Source organism: Salvelinus sp. IW2-2015, linkage group LG26 (assembly GCF_002910315.2).
Source record: "Salvelinus sp. IW2-2015 linkage group LG26, ASM291031v2, whole genome shotgun sequence".
NCBI lineage: Eukaryota > Metazoa > Chordata > Actinopteri > Salmoniformes > Salmonidae > Salvelinus > Salvelinus sp. IW2-2015.
The window spans coordinates 30,277,676-30,297,681 of NC_036866.1; the positions used below are offsets into that span (position 1 = coordinate 30,277,676).

General features: G+C 43.9%; 1 protein-coding gene across 3 annotated transcripts in view; it reads left to right on the forward strand.

Moving 5' to 3' along the window:
* Positions 1-13,733: 13,733 nt before the first annotated feature.
* Positions 13,734-20,006, forward strand: part of rassf7a (Ras association domain family member 7a) — a 55,425-nt gene continuing 49,152 nt past the window's right edge. The window contains exons 1-2 of one of the 3 annotated variants that reach the window (XM_023971425.2): positions 13,734-14,040; positions 17,770-17,902. The gene's annotated coding sequence lies outside the window, so the exon portion shown is untranslated. The remainder of the gene's footprint in view (positions 14,041-17,769; positions 17,903-20,006) is intronic. The other 2 variants (XM_023971424.2, XM_023971426.2) reach the window with 2 other exon arrangements.

Here is a 20,006-nt window from a genome sequence, read left to right on the forward strand (position 1 = left end):
ACCTGGCCGTGTTGCTGCTCCAGTTTCAACTGTTCTGCTGCGGCTATGGAACCCTGATCTGTTCACGCGGACGTGCTACCTGTCCAGACTGCTGTTTTCAACTCTCTAGAGACTGCAGGAGCGGTAGAGATACTCTTAATGATCGGCTATGAAAAGCCAACTGACATTTACTCCTGAGGTGCTGACTTGCTGCACCCCGACATACATGTGATTGTTATTATTTGACCATGCTGGTCATTTATGAACATTTGAACATCTTGGCCATGTTCTGTTATAATCTCCACCCGGCACAGCCAGAAGAGGACTGGCCCCTCATAGCCTGGTTCCTCTCTAGGTTTCTTCCTAGGTTTTGCCTTTCTAGGGAGTTTTTCCTAGCCACTGTGCTTCTACACTGCATTGCTTTGCTGTTTGGGTTTTTAGGCTGGGTTTCTGTACAGCACTTTGAGATATCAGCTGATGTAAGAAGGGCTATATAAATACATTTGATTTGATTTGACACCAATCAGGCCCCCGAGGACTGGAGTTGCCCAGGCCTGTTTGCCCCCGCCTCCCACTGGCACAGCAGGCAGGAGGCTGGGGCGATACAGTGTGCAGAGCAAGGCTTTACTAGATTCCACGCCCACTTTACTTCTCTTATTTCCCTTCTTGTTAGCCACGGCAATCCATTCCTTCTCGCATCTCCACTCGATGAGCCATCAGTTTCAAACAAAACATCCGCCTCCGCCATCTTCTCCATCCTTCTGGCCACGCCTAGCTGTACTGACACCTGCCGCTCCTCCTCTCTGACAAGGTTAAAAGGTAAGGGTGATATATTTATGTCATCCTGTGAGACCAGTTTTAAACTGTAAAGAATGTTACCTTGATTTAGTGTGACATCCATTACATATACGGGTTTGTGCTTGTCTGAAAGATAAAGACTTAGATAAATGTAAACTATTTATCAGTGCATCATAGCTGTGGGAAGTAGATGCAAAAAAACTGAATTGAAAAAAAATATTACTAGCAAAATATACACAGTACCAGTCAAAAGTTTGGACAGCTACTCATTRCAGGGTTTTTCTTGATTTTGACTATTTTCTACATTGTAGAATAATAGTGAAGACATCAACACTATGAAATTACACATGGAATCATGTAGTAACCCAAAAAATTGTTAAACAAATCAAAWTATATTTGATATTTGAGATTCTTCAAAGTAGCCCTCTTTGCCTTGATATCTTTGCACACGCTTGGCATTCTCTCAACCAGCTTCATGAGGTAGTCACCTGGAATGCATTTCAATTACCAGGTGTGCCTTGTTAAAAGTTAATTTGTGGAATTTATTTCCTTAATGCGTTTGAGCCAATCAGCTGTGTTGTGACAAGGTAGGGCTGGTATACAGAAAATAGCCCTATTTGGTAAAAGACCATGTCTATATTATGGCAACAACAGTTCAAATAAGCAAAGAGAAACGACAGTCCATCATTACTTTAAGACATGAAGGTAAGTCAATCTGGAAAATTTCAAGAACTTGAAAGTTTCAAGTGCTGTCGCAAAAAGCGCTATGATGAAACTGGCTCTCATGAGGACCGCAACATGAAAGGAAGWCCCAGAGTAACCTTTAGAGAATAAGTTCATTGGAGTTACCAGCCTCAGAAATCGGTAATTAACTGCAGTGGCGTCCCGTCATTCAGGGCAGGTGGGGCAGAGCCTGTTTTGAGCCCCACATTATTTCCCCCCAAAATAAATAAATAAATAAAAATGTATTTATTTTATTTTGGGGGGTGGCCTGTTTTGCATGTTATTGTGGCATTAATACGTGTCACATATCAGTTTGCAAACAATGTAAAAAAAATAATAAATTATTAACATAAATATACGTGGTGTTTTCGCTGTAAAACATTTGAAAAATCCGACATGTTGACTGGATTCACAAGATGTTTATCTTTCATTTGCTGTATTGGACTTGTTAATGTGTGAAAGTTAAATATTTCTCAAAAATATTTTTTGAATTTCGCGCCTTTTCAGTGGAATGTTTATTTATTTATTTATTTATTTATTTTTATTTCACCTTTATTTAACCAGGTAGGCTAGTTGAGAACAAGTTCTCATTTGCAACTGCGACCTGGCCAAGATAAAGCATAGCAGTGTGAACAGACAACACCAGAGTTACACATGGAGTAAACAATAAACAAGTCAATAACATGGTAGAAAAAAAGAGAATCTATATACAATGGGTGCAAAAGGCATGAGGTAGGCAATAAATCGAATAATTACAATTAGCAGATTAACACTGGAGTATAAATCATCAGATGACATGTGGCAAGAAGAGATACTGGTGGCAAAAGAGCAGAAAAGTAAATAAATAAAAGCAGTATGGGGGGTGAGGTAGGTAAATTGGGTATTTACAGATGGACTATGTACAGCTGCAGCGATCGGTTAGCTGCTCGGATAGCAGATTTTTAAAGTTGTTGAGGGAGATAAAAGTCTCCAACTTCAGAGATTTTTGCAATTCGTTTCCAGTCGCAGGCAGCAGAGAACTGGAAGGAAAGGCGTCCGAATGAGGTTTGGCTTTAGGGATGATCAGTGAGATACACCTGCTGGAGCGCGTGCTGCGGGGGTGGTAGCCATCGTGACCAGTGAACTGAGATAAGGCGGCACTTTACCTAGCATAGCCTTGTAGATGACCTGGAGCCAGTGGGTCTGACGACGAACATGTAGCGAGGGCCAGCCGACTAGGCATACAGGTCGCAGTGGTGGGTCGATAAAGGTGCTTTAGTAACAAAAACGAATGGCACTGTGATAAACTGCACCAGTTTGCTGAGTAGAGATTGGAAGCTATTTTGTAGATGACATCGCCGAAGTCGAGGATCGGTAGGATAGTCAGTTTTACTAGGGTAAGTTTGGCGGCGTGAGTGAAGGAGGCTTTGTTCGGAATAGAAAGCCGATTCTTGATTTGATTTTGGATTGGAGATGTTTGATATGAGTCTGGAAGGAGAGTTTGCAGTCTAGCCAGACACCGGTACTTATAGATGTCCACATATTCTAGGTCGGAACCGTCCAGGGTGTGATGCTAGTCGGGCGTGCGGGTGCAGGCAGCGAACGGTTGAAAAGCATGCATTTGGTTTTACTAGCGTTTAAGAGCAGTTGGAGGCCACGGAAGGAGTGTTGTATGGCATTGAGCTCGTTTGGAGGTTAGATAGCACAGTGTCCAAGGAAGGGCCGGAAGTATATAGAATGTGTCGTCTGCGTAGAGGTGGATCAGGAATCGCCCGCAGCAAGAGCAACATCATTGATGTATACAGAGAAAAGAGTCGGCCCGAGAATTGAACTCTGTGGTACCCCCATAGAGACTGCCAGAGGACCGGACAACATCCCTCCGATTTGACACACTGAACTCTGTCTGCAAAGTAGTTGGTGAACCAAGCAAGGCAGTCATTAGAAAAACCGAGGCTACTGAGTCTGCCGATAAGAATATGGTGATTGACAGAGTCGAAAGCCTTGGCCAGGTCGATGAAGACGGCTGCACAGTAATGTCTTTTATCGATGGCGGTTATGATATCGTTTAGTACCTTGAGCGTGGCTGAGGTGCACCCGTGACCGGCTCGGAAACCGGATTGCACAGCGGAGAAGGTACGGTGGGATTCGAGATGGTCAGTGATCTGTTTGTTGACTTGGCTTTCGAAGACCTTAGATAGGCAGGGCAGGATGGATATAGGTCTGTAACCGTTTGGGTCCAGGGTGTCTCCCCTTGAAGAGGGGGATGACCGCGGCAGCTTTCCAATCCTTGGGATCTCAGATGATACGAAGGAGAGGTTGAACAGGCTGGTAATAGGGGGTGCGACAATGGCGGCGGACAGTTTCAGAAATAGGGGGTCCAGATTGTCAAGCCCAGCTGATTTGTATGGGTCCAGGTTTTCCAGCTCTTTCAGAACATCTGCTATCTGGATTTGGGTAAAGGAGAAGCTGGGGAGGCTTGGGCAAGTAGCAGCGGGGGGGGCGGGCTGTTGGCCAAGGTTGGAGTCGCCAGGAGGAAGGCATGGCCAGCCATTGAGAAATGCTTGTTGAAGTCTCGATTATCACGGATTTATCGGTGGTGACCGTGTTACCTAGCCTCAGTGCAGTGGGCGAGCTGGGAGGAGGTCTCTTGTTCTCCATGGACTTTACAGTATCCCAGAACTTTTTGGAGTTAGAGCTACAGGATGCAAATTTCTCTGTGAAAAAGCTGGCCTTTGCTTTCCTGACTGACTGCGTGTATTGGTTCCTGACTTCCCTGAACAGTTGCATATCGCGGGGGCTCTTCGATGCTATTGCAGTTCGCCACAGGATGTTTTGTGCTGGTCGAGGCAGTCAGGTCTGGAGTGAACCAAGGGCTATATCTGTTCTTGGTTCTGCATTTTTTGAACGGAGCATGCTTGTCTAATATGGTGAGGAAGTAACTTTAAAGAATGACCAGGCATCCTCAACTGACGGGATGAGGTCAATATCCTTCCAGGTACCCGGGCCAGGTCGGTTAGAAAGGCCTGCTCGCAGAAGTGTTTTAGGGAGCGTTTGACAGTGATGAGGGGTGTCGTTTGACCGCGGACCCGTGGCGGATACAGGCAATGAGGCAGTGATCGCTGAGATCTTGATTGAAGACACAGCAGAGTATTTGGAGGCAGCGTTGGTCAGGATAATGTCTATTAGGGTGCCCATGTTTATGGATTTAGGGTTGTACCTGGTGGGTTCCTTGATGATTTGTGTGAGATTGAGGGCATCAAGCTTGGATTGTAGGACTGCCGGGGTGTTAAGCATATCCCAGTTTAGGTCACCTAACAGAACAAACTCTGAAGCTAGATGGGGAGCGATCAATTCACAGATGTGTCCAGGGCACAGCTGGGAGCTGAGGGGGCGGGTAGCAGCGGCAACAGGAGAGAACTTATTTCTGGAGAGATTAATTTTTAAAATTAGAAGTTCGAACTGTTTTGGCATAGACCTGGAAAGTATGACAGAACTTTGCAGGCTACTCTGCAGTAGATTGCAACTCCCTCCCCCTTTGGCAGTTCTATCTTACGGAAAGTGTTATAGTTGGGTATGGAAATCCCAGAATTTTTGGTGGCCTTCCTAAGCCAGGATTCGGACACGGCAAGGACATCAGGGTTGGCAGAGTGTGCTAAAGCGGTGAGTAAGGCAAACTGAGGAGGAGGCTTCTGATGTTGACATGCATGAGGCCAAGGCTTTTTCGATCACAGAAGTCAACAAATGAGGGTGACTGGGGACATGCAGGGCCTGGGTTTACCTCCACATCACCCGAGGAACAGAGGAGTAGTAGGATGAGGGTGCGGCTAAAGGCTATCAAAACTGGTCGCCTAGAGCGTGGGGACAAAGAATAAAAGGAGCAGATTTATGCGGTGGTAGAATAGATTCTGGGCATAATGTGCAGACAGGGGTATGGTGGGGCGCGGGTACAGCGGAGGCAAGCCCAGGCACTGGGTGATGATAAGAGAGGTTGTATCTCTCCGGAGAGTGGAAACTACAGGGGGGCCATTGCCAAACCAAAACAATGATAATGATAACTAGCCTGAACACAGTATGCAAGGCATATTGATATTTGAGAGAGACATACAATAAGGCATAAAGTGATTGCAGGTCTTGATTGGGAGAGCTAGCTAAAACAACAGGTAAGATAACAGCAGCAATAACAGGGTGCTAGTCTAACACAGCAACAACAGGTAAAAATGGCGACGACTAGGCAGAGAGGGTCGGATTAACTACACACAGATCCTGAGTTAAAGCACAGTTAAAGCACAGAGCCGAATGTGGGCTAGACAGGTTAAATGCTATTTCTGACTAATTGTACTGCGCAACAAGGCGGATATTTCTTTTGGCTGGTTTGGGCTCTGAGCGCCGTACTCAGATTATGCTTTTTCCGTAGTTTTTAAAAGAATCTGACACAGTGGTTGCATTAAGGAGAAGTGTATCTAAAGTTCCATGCATAACACTTGAATTTTCATCAACATTTATAATGAGTATTTCTGTGAATAGATGTGGCTCTCTGCAAAATCACAGCATGTTTTTGAACTACTGAACATAACACACCAATGTAAAATTAGATTTTTGGATATAAATATGCACTTTATCGAACAAAACATACATGTATTGTGTAACATGAAGTCCTATGAGTGTCATCTGATGAAGATCATCAAAGGTTAGTGATTCATTTTATCTCTATTTGTGCTTTTGTGACTCCTCTCTTTGGCAGGAAAAATGGCTGGGTTTTTCTGTGACTTGGTGGTGACCTAACATAATCGTTTGTGGAGCTTTCGCTGTAAAGCATTTTTGAAACCAGACACTGTGACTGGATTAACGAGAATTTTATATTTAAAAGGGTGCCTAATACTTGTATGTTTGAGAAATTTGATTTCTGAGATTTCTGTTGATTTGTATGTGGCGCCCTGCAATTTCATTGGCTGTTGGCGAGGGGTTCTGGAACCCCAGTCCTAGACAGGTTAAGCAATAAGGCCCGAGGAGAGGTCGTATACGCAACGCGGAGTTCCTGGACAAAGCTCTTAGCCGTGGCCTGTTGACCATATATCACAAACCCCTGAAATGCCTTGTTGCTATTATAAACTGGTTACCAACATAGTTAGAGCAGTACAAATAAATGTTTTGTCATACCCATGGTATATGGTCTGATATACCATGGCTGTCAGCCAATCAGCATTCGTGGCTCGAACCACCCAGTTTATAATTAAGAACAGTATCTTGCAGGATTCAATAGATGGATTTGTAAGAGTTGTTGCCCAGTCCCTTTCTCTGCCATTGTCATTCTAATAGATGTTGCAAAGTTATGGGCAAAGACACAAAACATCACATCAAATTAACACATTTCTTGATCAAATAATATGGAAAACAACCACTTTTTGTGCTGTATTAATTTACCATCCTTACAAAACACTTAATGTAAATGTACATTAATGTATTGAACTTAGGCTAGTCATCTAGGTTTGTACCTGTAGACTTTCCATCACCATGAAGTAAAACAATGTACAATACAGCAATTGAGTACATTGAGACATCAAGTGGTTTGGGATGATGTGGTGATGTGGCTCAGTTTGAAGCATGGCACTTGCAATGTTAGGGTTGTGGCTTCAATTCCCACGGGGGACCAATACGAAAAAGTATGAAAATGTGTGCACTCACTACTGTAAGTTGCTCTGGATAAGTGTGTCTACTAAAATGGAAAAGGAATGAATAGACCATTTCAGCTTTCACATAGAAATAAGTTGCATTTGCAAAGTATTTCAAGAAACTGGAAAAAATACAGTATTTCAAACAGGTATTTCTATATTCCACAAGTATTATCAGATTAACTGTTTTGTACAGATAGGTATCAGACTCAAGTTACAAATTCTGGTAAACATATATACATTTAGTAAAAAAAAAATCACAAAACTAGTGCACTGGGCCTTTACTAGTCCTGTATTAGCAGACTGATATAGACATCTTCAGTGCAGGCAAAAAAATCGCAGCACACCCAAACTACTTCCCGCGGCTATGCAGTGCATGATGTTGCTGCTTTTTCCTATGAAATAAATAATCTGCCATAGCAGTGTGAGAGTGCCAGCTGTTATAGTGTTCTGTGGGAAAACAGCAGTCCTTATAGTTGTGTGTCTAATGGTACGCCCAAGAGCAGTCAAATCAAATCAAAGTTTATTTGTCACGTGCGCCGAATACAACAGCTGTAGACCTTACAGTGAAATGCTTACTTACAGGCTCTTACCAATAGTGCAAAAAAGGTATTAGGTGAACAATAGGTAAGTAAAGAAATAAAACAACAGTAAAAAGACAGGCTATATACAGTAGCGAGGCTATAAAAGTATCGAGGCTACATACAGACACCGGATAGTCAGGCTGATTGAGGTAGTATGTACATGTAGATATGGTTAAAGTGACTATGCATAGATGATGAACAGAGAGTAGCAGTAGCGTAAAAGAGGAGTTGGCGGGTGGTGGATGGCGGGACACAATGCAGATAGCCCGGTTAGCCAATGTGCGGGAGCACTGGTTGGTCGGCCCAATTGAGGTAGTATGTACATGAATGTATAGTTAAAGTGACTATGCATATATGATAAACAGAGAGTAGCAACAGCGCAAAAGTGGTGTGAAAATTATTTAATGTACTAATTAAGTCCTACTTTGTAAGTCCTACTTGGGCTCCCAAGTGGCGCGGTGGTCTAAGGCACTGCATCTCAGTGCAAGAGGCGTCACTGCAGTCCCTGGGGGGCATCACATTAGGCCGTGATTGAGAGTCCCATAGGGCGTCCGGGTTTGGCCGGGGTAGGCTATCATTATAAATAAGAATTTGTTCTTAAATCGTTTTTTGGGGTATCTGTATTTTATTTTACAATTTATATTTTTTTAACTTTTACTTTTACTTCACTACATTCCTAAACTAAATATTGTACTTCTTACTCCATACATTTTCCAAATGTACTCGTTACATTTTCAATGCTTAGCAGGACAGGAAATTTGTCATTCACCTTATGAAGAGAACACCTGGTCATCCCTACTGCCTCTGGCCTGGCGGACTCACTAAACACAAATGCATCTTTTGTTAATAATGTCTGAGTGTTGGAGTGTGCCCCTGGCTATCCATACATTTTAAAAACAAGAAAAGGGTGCCATCTGCATTGCTTAATATAAGGAATTTTAAATGATTTATACTTTTACTTTTGATACTCAAGTATATTTTAGCAATTACATTTACTTTTGATACTTAAGAATATTTAAAACCAAATGTAAGATGGCGCCGACAGATATGGCAGCTCTGCTTCAAGCTTCTAAGCAACTTTGCAGTATTTAGATTTTTTTGTGTTATTTCTTACATTATTAGCCCAGACATTTTTTGTGTTATTACATACAGCCGGAAATAACTTTTGGATATCAGAGCGGCGTTAACTCACCAGCATTACGACCAGGAATATGACATTCCTGAATTGGATTCTTTGTTCGTACCCCCCAGGGCAATTGAACTTATTCCAGAGGCTGCTCCAAAACACAGCCGGCGGAGAAGAAGTATTCGGAGTGGACTTCTAGTTCGACTCAGGAGGCGTGCACACCATCCACCGCTTCTGAGTATATTAATCACTAATGTTCAGTCTCTGGATAATAAAGTAGATGAGCTCAGGGCGAGGATCTCCTTCCAGAGAGACATCAGGGATTGTAACAAACTCTGTTTCACGGAAACATGGCTCTCTCGGGATATACTGTCCCCATCCATACAGCCAGCCGGGTTCTCAGTACATCACGCAGACAGGAATAAAGAACTCTCCGGGAAGAAGAAAGGCGGGGGTGTATCTTTCATGATTAACTACTCATGGTGTGATTGTGATAACACAGAGAGATTCAAGTCCTTTTGTTCACCCGACCTAGAATACCTCACAATCAAATGCCGATCGTATTACCTCCCAAGAGAATTATCTCCGGTTATAGTCATAGCCGTGTATATTCCCCCTCAAGCCGATACCATGACAGCCCTCAAAGAACTACACTGGACTTAATACAAACAGTGTAGTTATTCCCTCCGTAAGGCAATCAAACAGGCAAAACGGTGTCGCAATGCAACCGCTCAGACACAAGACGTATGTGGCCGGGTCTACAGACGATCATGGACTACAAAGGGAAAACCAGCCATGTCACTGACACCGACGTCTTGCTTCCGGACAAGCTAAACACCTTCTTCGCACGCTTTGAGGATAACACAGTGRCACCTACACGGCCCGTTACAAAGGACTGTGGCTCTCCTTCTCTGTGGCTGATGTGAGTAAGACATTTAAGTTTGTTAACCCTCTCAAGGCTGCCGGCTGAGACGGCATCCCTAGCCGTGTCCTCAGAGCATGCGCAGACCAGCTGGCTGGAGTGTTAACGGACTTATTCAATCTCTCCCTATCCCAGTCTGCTGTCCCCACTTGCTTCAAGATGTCCACCATTGTTCCTGTACCCAACAAAGCAAAGGTAACTACCTTACCTGACACCCTAGACCCAATGAAATTTGCCTACCACCCCAATAAATCCACAGATGATGCAATCACCATCGCACTGCCCTATCCCATCTGGACGAGGAATACCTGCGTAATAATGCTGTTCATTGACTATAGCTCAGCATTCAACACCATAGTACCCTCCAAGCTCATCATTAAGCTTGGGGCCCTGGGTCAGAACCCCGCCCTGTGAAACTGAGGCCTGGACTTCCTGATGGGCAGCCCCTAGGTAGTGAAGGTAGGAAACAACACCTCCACTTTGCTGATTCTCAACACAGGGGCCACACAAGGGTGCGTGCTCAGCCACCTCCTGTATTCCCTGTTCACCCATGACTGCTTGGCCACGCACGCCTCCAACTCAATCATCTAGTTTGCAGATGACACAACAGTAGTAGGCCTGATTACCAACAATGACGCCCTGGGAGAGTGATGCCAGGAAAATAGCCTCTCCCTCAACATCAACAAAACAAAGGAGCTGATCGTGGACTTCAGGAAACCGCAGAGGGAGCACGCCCCTATCCACATAGACAGGACCGCAGTGGAGAAGGTGGAAAGCTTCAAGTTCCTCGGTGTACACATAACTGAGGATCTGAAAGGATCTGAAATGGCCCACCCACACAGACAGTGTGGTGAAGAAGTTGCAACAGCGCCTCTTCAACCTCAGGAGGCTGAAGAAATTTGTCTTGGCCCCTAAAACCCTCACAAAACTTTACAGATGCGCAATTGAGAGCATCCTGTTGGGCTGTGTCACTGCCTGGTACGGCAACTGCCCACAACCGCAGGGCTCTCCAGAGGGTGGTGTGGTCTGCCCAACGCATCACTGGGGGCCAACTACCTGCACCTGATGTCACAGGAAGGCCAAAAATATCATCAAGGACATCAACCACCCCATTCACGACCTGTTCACCCCTCTATCATCCAGAAGGCGAGGTCAGTACAAGTGCATCAAATTTGTGTCTTTTTAGCCATTTTCATGTAGATGTGATTGTGTGTTTTGGATCATTGTATTGCTGCATGACCCAGCTGCGCTCCAGCTTCAGCTCACAGACGGATGGCCTGACATTCTTTTGTAGTATTCTCTGATACAGAGCAGAATTCATGGTTCCTTCTATTAAGGCATGTCGTCCAGGTCTTGAGGCAGCGCTGTTAGTCAACTCTTTGGACTAATGATTACACCCCAGATCAGCTAGATGCAGGCAAGAATGTGCAAGGTGGTATTGGATGTGTCACTGTCTGTCATCTTGATTACTCAAATTTGTCTCTCGACCTGTGCACCTACATTATAAACTATAATTTGTAGGTTGTAGAAACCTCATGATGGGTATAGGGCAACTTCGAGTATCATGTAGTAGCCTAAACCTATCGATGGGTGAATGGAATATGAATGCCAGTCATCCAATATGGTGTAATAGACATAAGGCCCCCAAAAATCTCCCTAATCTTAAACGGCACCGACCGCCATTGTTGCTGTGGAATGCCATTAAAGTATTTCAGCATGAACTTAGTTAGCGCTATGTTTGTATTTTAGTCTTTTTGTTAGTAAATATCCCATCCCCCTGATCTGTAGACTAGTCCTTCCATTCTGCTCCTCCTCAACTCCTAATGGTGGAAGTAACAGTTTACTTCRGCAATCTAAAAACTGCAGTGCAAAATAAGCCACATTTGCATCTTTCTATTTCTTTGGGAGCTGCACTTCAGTGAAACGCAAAAACATAATTTGGTATGTTCATGGTGTATTTTCCCATGATATGAATACATTCCCTCCCCCAGTGTCTATTGGGTCTTATCATATTGTTGTAATGAAACAAAAGATGTGTATCTAATTGTAGGTCTGCCCCCTCCTTGCCCTCCTCCCCCCCTCCTCCCTGAAATCCCCCACACTGAATCATCCGTCCAGCTGCTTTTCCATTGGAAAACAAAAAGGCTTGTGTACCAGCTGGAGATAGCACTTTACACACATCACCCACACACATCACTCATCCTTACACACTGTTAGCTCTGGGGTAGACAGAGTGCATTCCGTTCATGGGCATGACCCCAAGTAAACTACGTACTCCCACATCAGTCCACTCTCCAACACTATGAGGTCGTTGTTGACCAGTCACCCAGAAAGATCCATAGAGGTACTCCCTGTTCCCGTCACCCCAATTAGGCTACTCACTTGGTGCATCTCAATATACACTCTTCCTCGGTCCCAGTCAGAACAGTTTGAAGTGTTAGTGTACTTAATCCTGCCTGTACTCCTGCAACAGCCTAATCAGAGCTGTGACTCACGTGTTCTCCTCTGATTGAAAGGGCCATAAAAACATAACTTAGGCTACTTCTGGTTCCTCCTGTCAGCTCCAGGTTATCTCTACAGTCAGTCAGTCAGTCACTATTATACTGGAACACAGTATTTACAGAACATGCTGCTCTCTGCTCAAACACAATGCCTCATTGTTCAGTCTCTGATTATGGGAATCTATGATTTTGAAATGACTGTCATACTAGGATGTTATAAGGCTACTTTCGTTAAGCTTACAGTAGGCTATATCCATTCAAAGAGCATGCCAGAACCATAGCTATTAGGCTACAGTGCAATAGGTCATCAATTGTTCATTTTGGGGATAAATCTCATTTTCAAATATGCTAGGTGATGTCTGCCTGCTGCTGTATGTAGCCTAAATATCTGTGCTAAACTGAGATCTATGGTATAGATATTACCAAAAGCCTAATTCAGCAGCCATTACAGGGCTATCACAGAGCAGTTTATTTCCAGTCAAAACTCTCCATTACCCACTTCAAATAAATCAATCCTAGACATTTAGACCTGTCTGTTCTCTCTGTGGTGTGTACCCCCCTTTGGAGAGAGCATTTTACCGCTGAAGGAGCGTCATTTAGTGAAACAGATCATGTGCTCAAGTATTGCTGAAAAGGTGAGGGATGTGTGAGCGCAAATATACAGCTATCTTTTCTGTTTAGCCCGTTTACATGTATTTCACTCTCCCTAGTCCCTACACGTTAGCTGTTGTTGGGAAATCAGGGCTATTCTGCACTGCGCTTTTACAGCACTTCAGAAGCCAGTCACATTCTTATCAAATCACACGGTACACCAGCCACCTGTGACAGTGTTATCATCAGCAGACCAGTTGACAACACCAGAATGGTGTCAACAACAGATGATAATGTGGAATATCAGCTGTTTCCGAACGTAGGACCAACTGAAGCTGTAGCACTTATCGTCAGGCTCACACAGTGGTGGAGAGAGCATTGATCCTCTCAGCCGTGGGAAATACAGGGAGGATATGGGACTATCCTTAACCACTGATACAGGGTCAGATATTTTCCCACCCTCCTAATAGTTAGGCCTAAGGTTTGGATTGGGGGAATGGGGTATGCTGGCCTGTGGTTAATGGCAACTTCTGCCTCGAGCACAGTAGGGGTGTTAGCAGGTCAAAGGGCGTAATGGCAGGCAGGGAGTTAAAGTTTGAGCTGGACTAGAATCTGCTCCCCCCCTTGAGCAGGGAGGAGGAGGAAAATGGGGACAGGACTTGGTCTGGTGGCCTCTTCAGTGTCTGGCCCCCTTTTGACTTCCATTCCATCCCCCTTTCTTTCTCTCTGTTTCTCTCTGTCTGTTTTTGGATTATTCTCTCTCTGTCTCTCTCTCTTCCTCTGTCTTTTTCATCAAATCTTCCCTGTCTCTTTTCTTATTTTCTCTCTCTCTCTCGCACCCTCTATCTCTGTGTTTTTTGTGTTAAGGGAACTGCAGTCATGTGACTTTTTTGTCTCAACACAATCGGCAGTGTTTGTCATTGGTCGATTTCTTTGAAAGAGCATTGGTCTCCAGGGCGACAGAGAATGGCGGAACCACTTTACTTTTCTCTCCTGCTCCCACCCCTCCCCTCCACATCGCGCTGAGTGTGTGGGGGGCTCTTATTCACTCCACTGGATCAGGTAGCAGTGTAACACACTCTCACAGTGACAGGGCTGTTTCTCTCTCTTGCTCTTCTTTCACACCACCACAGAGACCCAGACAAACGGTTGAAGTCTACTAAAAAAAGTGAGTAGTTGTTGGGTTTTTGTCCCATGTTTTGCAAGTTTGCTCTGTGTCCTTTTCTGTTGGCTGTCTTTGTCAAGCTGTTGCTTTCAGAGTGTTTTAATTCATGTGAAGTAATAGACGTTGATGTCGTTCTAAGGCAGATTGTGACAAAAAACAATTGATAAAATCAGTCTGCAATTGAACTTTCTTTTTGTTTGCTTATGTGGCATTCACATTGTCTTCTGGCAATTGACTGATGYAAAATGCTCTTACCAGTAGCTTATCTATTAAAGACGTTACCATGGTAACGACAAGAGCAGAGCAATCACTTGAGTGTCTAAAGGTGAATGCAGGTCTAACATTGGCACAAATGTCTTGTCTTCATACCAGGTGAGGGTACATTTTTCAAAGCTTTCATGTAGGCTATTTACATTCTGAACATCTTTTAGGAGTCATAGAGTTATGTTGTTATTATTGCATGCTGACTAATAATCAATGAGTATGATTAATTTTCTGGCTAGATTGATGGTGGATTTCCTTTCCATGGGAAATAAAAATTGACAGGTAATTTTGGTGTAAAGCTGCATTAGCCCTAAACATGGACCTTACAGTTAGTTGTCTTAATTTCAGTGAAAGTCTATGGAAAGATTTTGTATTTAAACTGATGGCGTGACATTTGTGTCTGTGGTCTCAAGATTTGTGTTCTTAAAATCATTGGGTCTTATTGGTCGTGCAGTAGAGAAAGCTGCGATCTGGAGACTGCAGCTGTGAGCTGTCTGTGTTCCTCTGGCCTTGTCCCGACACAATCTTTGGGCTGTGTCTGTGAATTAGGCCACTTTGTCACATTTTGGCATGGCAACCGCCTTCAAGTGTTGTCCTCTTTTGGCTGCCCTGCTCCGGCTCCACCAACCCTATGTTTGGTATCCGTGACAACGCCAGAAGCAGAGCTCTCGGCCACTCCCACAGGTGCACTCTGTCTAATGGCCAGAGGATCTACTGTTACACACACACACACACACTGCTCGGTTGACCTGGCTGTCCTGTGATACTTGACCTGCGCAGATCAGTCAGTTATCAGTTCCTACACAATAGAGCAGACATACCAGGTTCATTTCAGCATCTCTTTAGCCAGGGGAGACCAGTCAGGGGAGAGGTTATCTCTCATACTCAGAGCTGGGTTGCTGATATGAGAGACTGTATTACTTGTCTGTGTCTTGTATGGGAAGGCTAATGTACGGGAGGCAGACTGGCTGGATCTAGACAGGGAGGCTAATGTACCGGAGGCAGACTAGCTGGACAGTTTGGGAAACAGCTGTTCTGTGACGAGTGAATAATTGTTTATCTACTCAGGATTTTAAGTGTGTTTGTTTGTGTGTGTGCGCCCCCATGAGTGTGAGTGTGTGTGTGCTCACAGGAAGCTGTGGTGGAGTGTGTCATGGCTTTATCTATCCGTAGACATTAATACTTGACTAAGAGGAAACGGGGATTGGGCCGCGTTGTTGCTCCCTGCTGCATGGTGCTTTGTATGATGTCACCGCTGGTGGTGTTAGGCAAAGCAGTGTTTCTGTAGATTCTTTAGGCTACTAGATTATTTTTATGCCAGGTTCTGATGAGCCCTTTTGCAGTAGCACTCTCATGAATATGAGACGTATTGTGTGAGGATATTGTGACGCATATTGTGAGGATGATATCTATAAAATAAATGTGCAGTAGAACAATACAAGTCCATTATGTGAGAGGAGACAGTGTCGTGTTCCCCAGGCAGGCGGTTGTGTGCAGAGGGAAGGGGAGGGTGAGGGTGGGACGTACACTGACTCAACCAGCCAGCCCACTGCACACACAGCAAGATGAATCGTTTGATCCACGGAAGAGAAAGAGAAGTGGAGTGAAAGCCATTGAGACGTATTGTTCTAACAATAGATAGCCCTTTCCCCAAACATCAGAGAGAGCGAGAGAGAGAGAGAGAGAGAGAATGGCACAGACAGACAGACAGACAGACAGACAGACAGACAGACAGACAGACAGACAGACAGNAGACAGACAGACAGACAGACAGACAGACAGACAGACAGACAGACAGACAGACAGACAGACAGACAGACAGACAGACAGACAGACAGACAGACAGACAGAAATCGAGAAAGAAAGAAAGAAATCGAGAAAGACAGGGAGAGGGAGAACCAGACAGAGACAGGGCGTCAGTGCCTGCATTAAGGGACCTCACACACTCTCTGTTAGGCTTACTCTGTGTTTTTGTTCACCACTGACCTCTGACCTCTAATCACCTGACTGGTCCATTTGCCCTAACCGGGAGTTCATGCCCTTCCACTACCAAAGCACATGCCCCCCCACATGTGGATCTGTCTTTTTCAGCCATCTATTTCCTGTGTTTGAGGGGTGCAAAATCCACTTGTCACTTAAATCTGGCTGGATTGATTGCTTTCTTTTTATTCCTACGACTCTTTCATACTCTTGCTTGTGTTGCTTTTTCTGCTGAAATGTTTGTAATGACCTGTCATACACACCCCGTTAATGGCTGAAATGGGCTGAATGGAATACATTATCTTTCCGTTGCATCTATAAGAATGCTAAAGCTTGGTCAAGGATTTAACGCATTGTCTTGACACTTAGATGAAAAGAAAGGTTCCCTTTATTTTGATGAGTGTTAATTTTTTTGTGGACTTGAAAAAGTAATAATTCAATACAGTTGAAGTGTTTACAAATTAGATGCGCTGAAATGAAACCACCCCTGTAAATGAACACTTGGATTATAGTTATATTATGTCTGATCTCGCAAACAATGTAAAGTATGTATATATAGGTGTAATCTAGAGCCAAGCCTGTTGATTTTTAATCTGAGGGTATCCTGCTATTGACACACGTTGAATTTTGCAACAACAACCGTAATTAATGAGGCAGTCTATCAGGTGAGTGCAGTAGGTCTAGACAGAGCAGGTGAGTGCAGTAGGTCTAGACAGAGCAGGTGAGTGCAGTAGGTCTAGACAGAGCAGGTAGAGTGCAGTAGGTCTAGACAGAGCAGGTGAGTGCAGTAGGTCTAGACAGAGCAGGTGAGTGCAGTAGGTCTAGACAGAGCAGGTGAGTGCAGTAGGTGCAGCCCTGTTCCACCCCTTTATATTAATTAATTCATATATGCAAATATACCCAGTATATTTATGCAAATGAGGCACATATAATTTTCTTTARTTTAACACAAAATATTTAAAATATCCTGATACCATTAGAAAATGTATATATAAGCGCATTCTTAGACAATAAAAGTGAAATTTTTCAATACATTGAATGCCTGAATTGTTAACCAAAATCACTGAACTCGATTCATTATTTGCCTGTGCCAATAAAATGTTTCATGTGCTATAATATAATATCTGACAGATTTTTTAAAAATGTAAAAAGTTTACCTCTGTCTCTCTCTCTGTTTCTTTGTCTGTCTGACTGTTTCTCTCTGTCTCTGCCTACTCTGTTCATCTCTCTCTCTCTGTCTCTCTATATGTGTGTGTGTGTGTGTGTGTTTATTTGATCATCTGTCTGTCCATCTCTGTCTGTTTATCCATCTTTCTCTTTCTCTCTCTCCCTCACTTGCTTGTCTTTCTGTTTATCTCTCTGTCTGGCCTGGCGGTTTGTTATCCCACCCACCCCCACCACTATAACTCCCACAATGCAGAGGAGCTGAGGGTTGGGGCTTGGGGTCAGTGTGTGATTTGAGCGTACTGTTGACTTAAACCCTGACAGGCTTTTGTGTTCCACACTGAGGTGCTCCATGCATGACTGAGAGAGAGAGAGAGCCCTTCCCTGCACTGGCTGTGGGATGACACCGAACTGGTCTAGACTGGATGACAGCAGAGGAAGAGATACAGGCTACCAGGTTCGCTTCTCTCTTTCCTATTGTTGACCTGGTATATGAAACGTTTTAATGCACAGACAAGACAATGGCCTGTTGTAGTAGTACAGATGAAATGAGGTGGGATTATTATTAGGGATGCACGATATATCGGTGAACATATCGGAATCGGACGATATTATCTAAAAATGCCAACATCGGTATCGACCCGATGTCTAGTTTAACGCCGATGTTAAAAACCGATGTCAAAGCTATCGTGCATACCTATATAATGTAGGTACATGACGTAATAACGCCACGTAAAATTTTGCGCTACACGTGCAACACAGCATTCCTAACCTAGCCCACACAATGTCTGCTGTGTGGATAGAGCAGTCAACAAGTCGAGCAGTCATTTAAAAGAGTAAGAACATTTCAGCGAGACAACTCAAAGGCGAGATCATGGAATTCATTGCCCTTGTAAATCAACCATTCTCTGTCGTGGGTGATGTTGGCTTTCGCCGACTGGTCGAGCACCAGTACACACTACCAAGTGCACTGTTTTTCAGATGTTGCACTACCGGAGTTACACAGTAATAGCGTCACTGCTATTAGCTTCACGACATACATACTATGGAACGCCGTATGGGTCATTGCATGTCAAAAAAGATACAGTAACACTGTCTAAGCTGTACAAAAAAGTCTGCAAACAAGCAAACACCGGCCACAAACGATGTGTTTACAATACCGCGTTGGTAATAAAGCATTATTTGTTCGACCTCAACTTCTGGGGTAGCTAGCTTTAGTTTGGTACCTAGCTATCACCAATACAACCAGCCTGAACACAATGACCAGTAGAAACTGCAGTTATTTTCATTATTCTTAGCAATGATTTAGGAACGAAAATAAATAACTAGCCAGCTACTTAACCCTGTTGCCCAAAGTGAACGTTATAAGCAGCCAGCTAGCTTCATCTGGCTAGTGAGACTCGACCGGATCGGGATATGTGTTGTGAAGCTAGCCACAATAAGGATTAGGCACAATAGTGGAATTTGCGGTTTGCCTTCAAAGTAAAAGTATGTCATTGACAGTGATGCAAATGAATACAAATATTATAATTATTTTATTTTGAAGGCTAACCGCAAAGTCCACTATTGTGGCTAATCCTTATTGTGGCTAGCTTCACATAGATGGGTCCGACCYCCATTAWTCAAATAAGAACTGTCTTATAAATTAGGGTTATTTTAGATGATGACACCTAGCTATATACAGTAGTTAGCTCTAGCTAACTATATAGCTACTGAAACAGATTATGTCATGTTATTTGACCCAAACGGAGTTCCATAGAAATCCTGGTTGAGAATGAACTGACTGAACAAATGAACAACAAAACAGCACAGCAAGTAAGTGAAAGAAATATGTTTTGATTATGTTTTACTGGTAATGGGGACATACAGTTAAAGTCGGAAGTTTACATACACTTAGGTTGGAGTCATAAAAACTAGTTTTTCAACCACTCCACAAATTTCTTGTTAACAAACTGTAGTTTTGGCAAGTCTGTTAGGACATCTACTTTGTGCATGACACAAGTAATTTTTCCAACAATTGTTTACAGACAGATTATTTCACTTATAATTCACTATCACAATTCCAGTGGGTCAGAAGTTTACATACACGAAGTTGACTGTGCCTTTAAACAGCTTGGAAAATTCCAGAAAATTATGTCATGGCTTTATAAGCTTCTGATGGGTTAACTTCTCACGAGTCACAAACCCGGATCCGGGATCCCCCCATCAAAAAAGCTTCAAGGCATTGAGCCAGGTTTCAGGGCATTGAGCCAGGTTTCAGGGCATTGAGTTCCAGCGTTTCAGGGCATTGAGCCAGGTTTCAGGGCATTGAGCCAGGTTTCAAGGCATTGCAGCCAGGTTCAGGCGGCATTGAGCAGGTTTCAGGTCATTGAGCCAGGTTTCAGGGCATTGAGCAGGTTTTCAGGGCATTGAGCCAGGTTTCAAGGCATTGAGCCAGGTTTCAGGGCAGCATTGAGCCAGGTTTCAGGGCATTGAGCCAGTTTCAGGGCATTGAGCCAGGTTTCAGGCATTGAGCCAGCGTTTCAAGGCATTGAGCCGTTTCAGGCATTGACAGGTGTCAA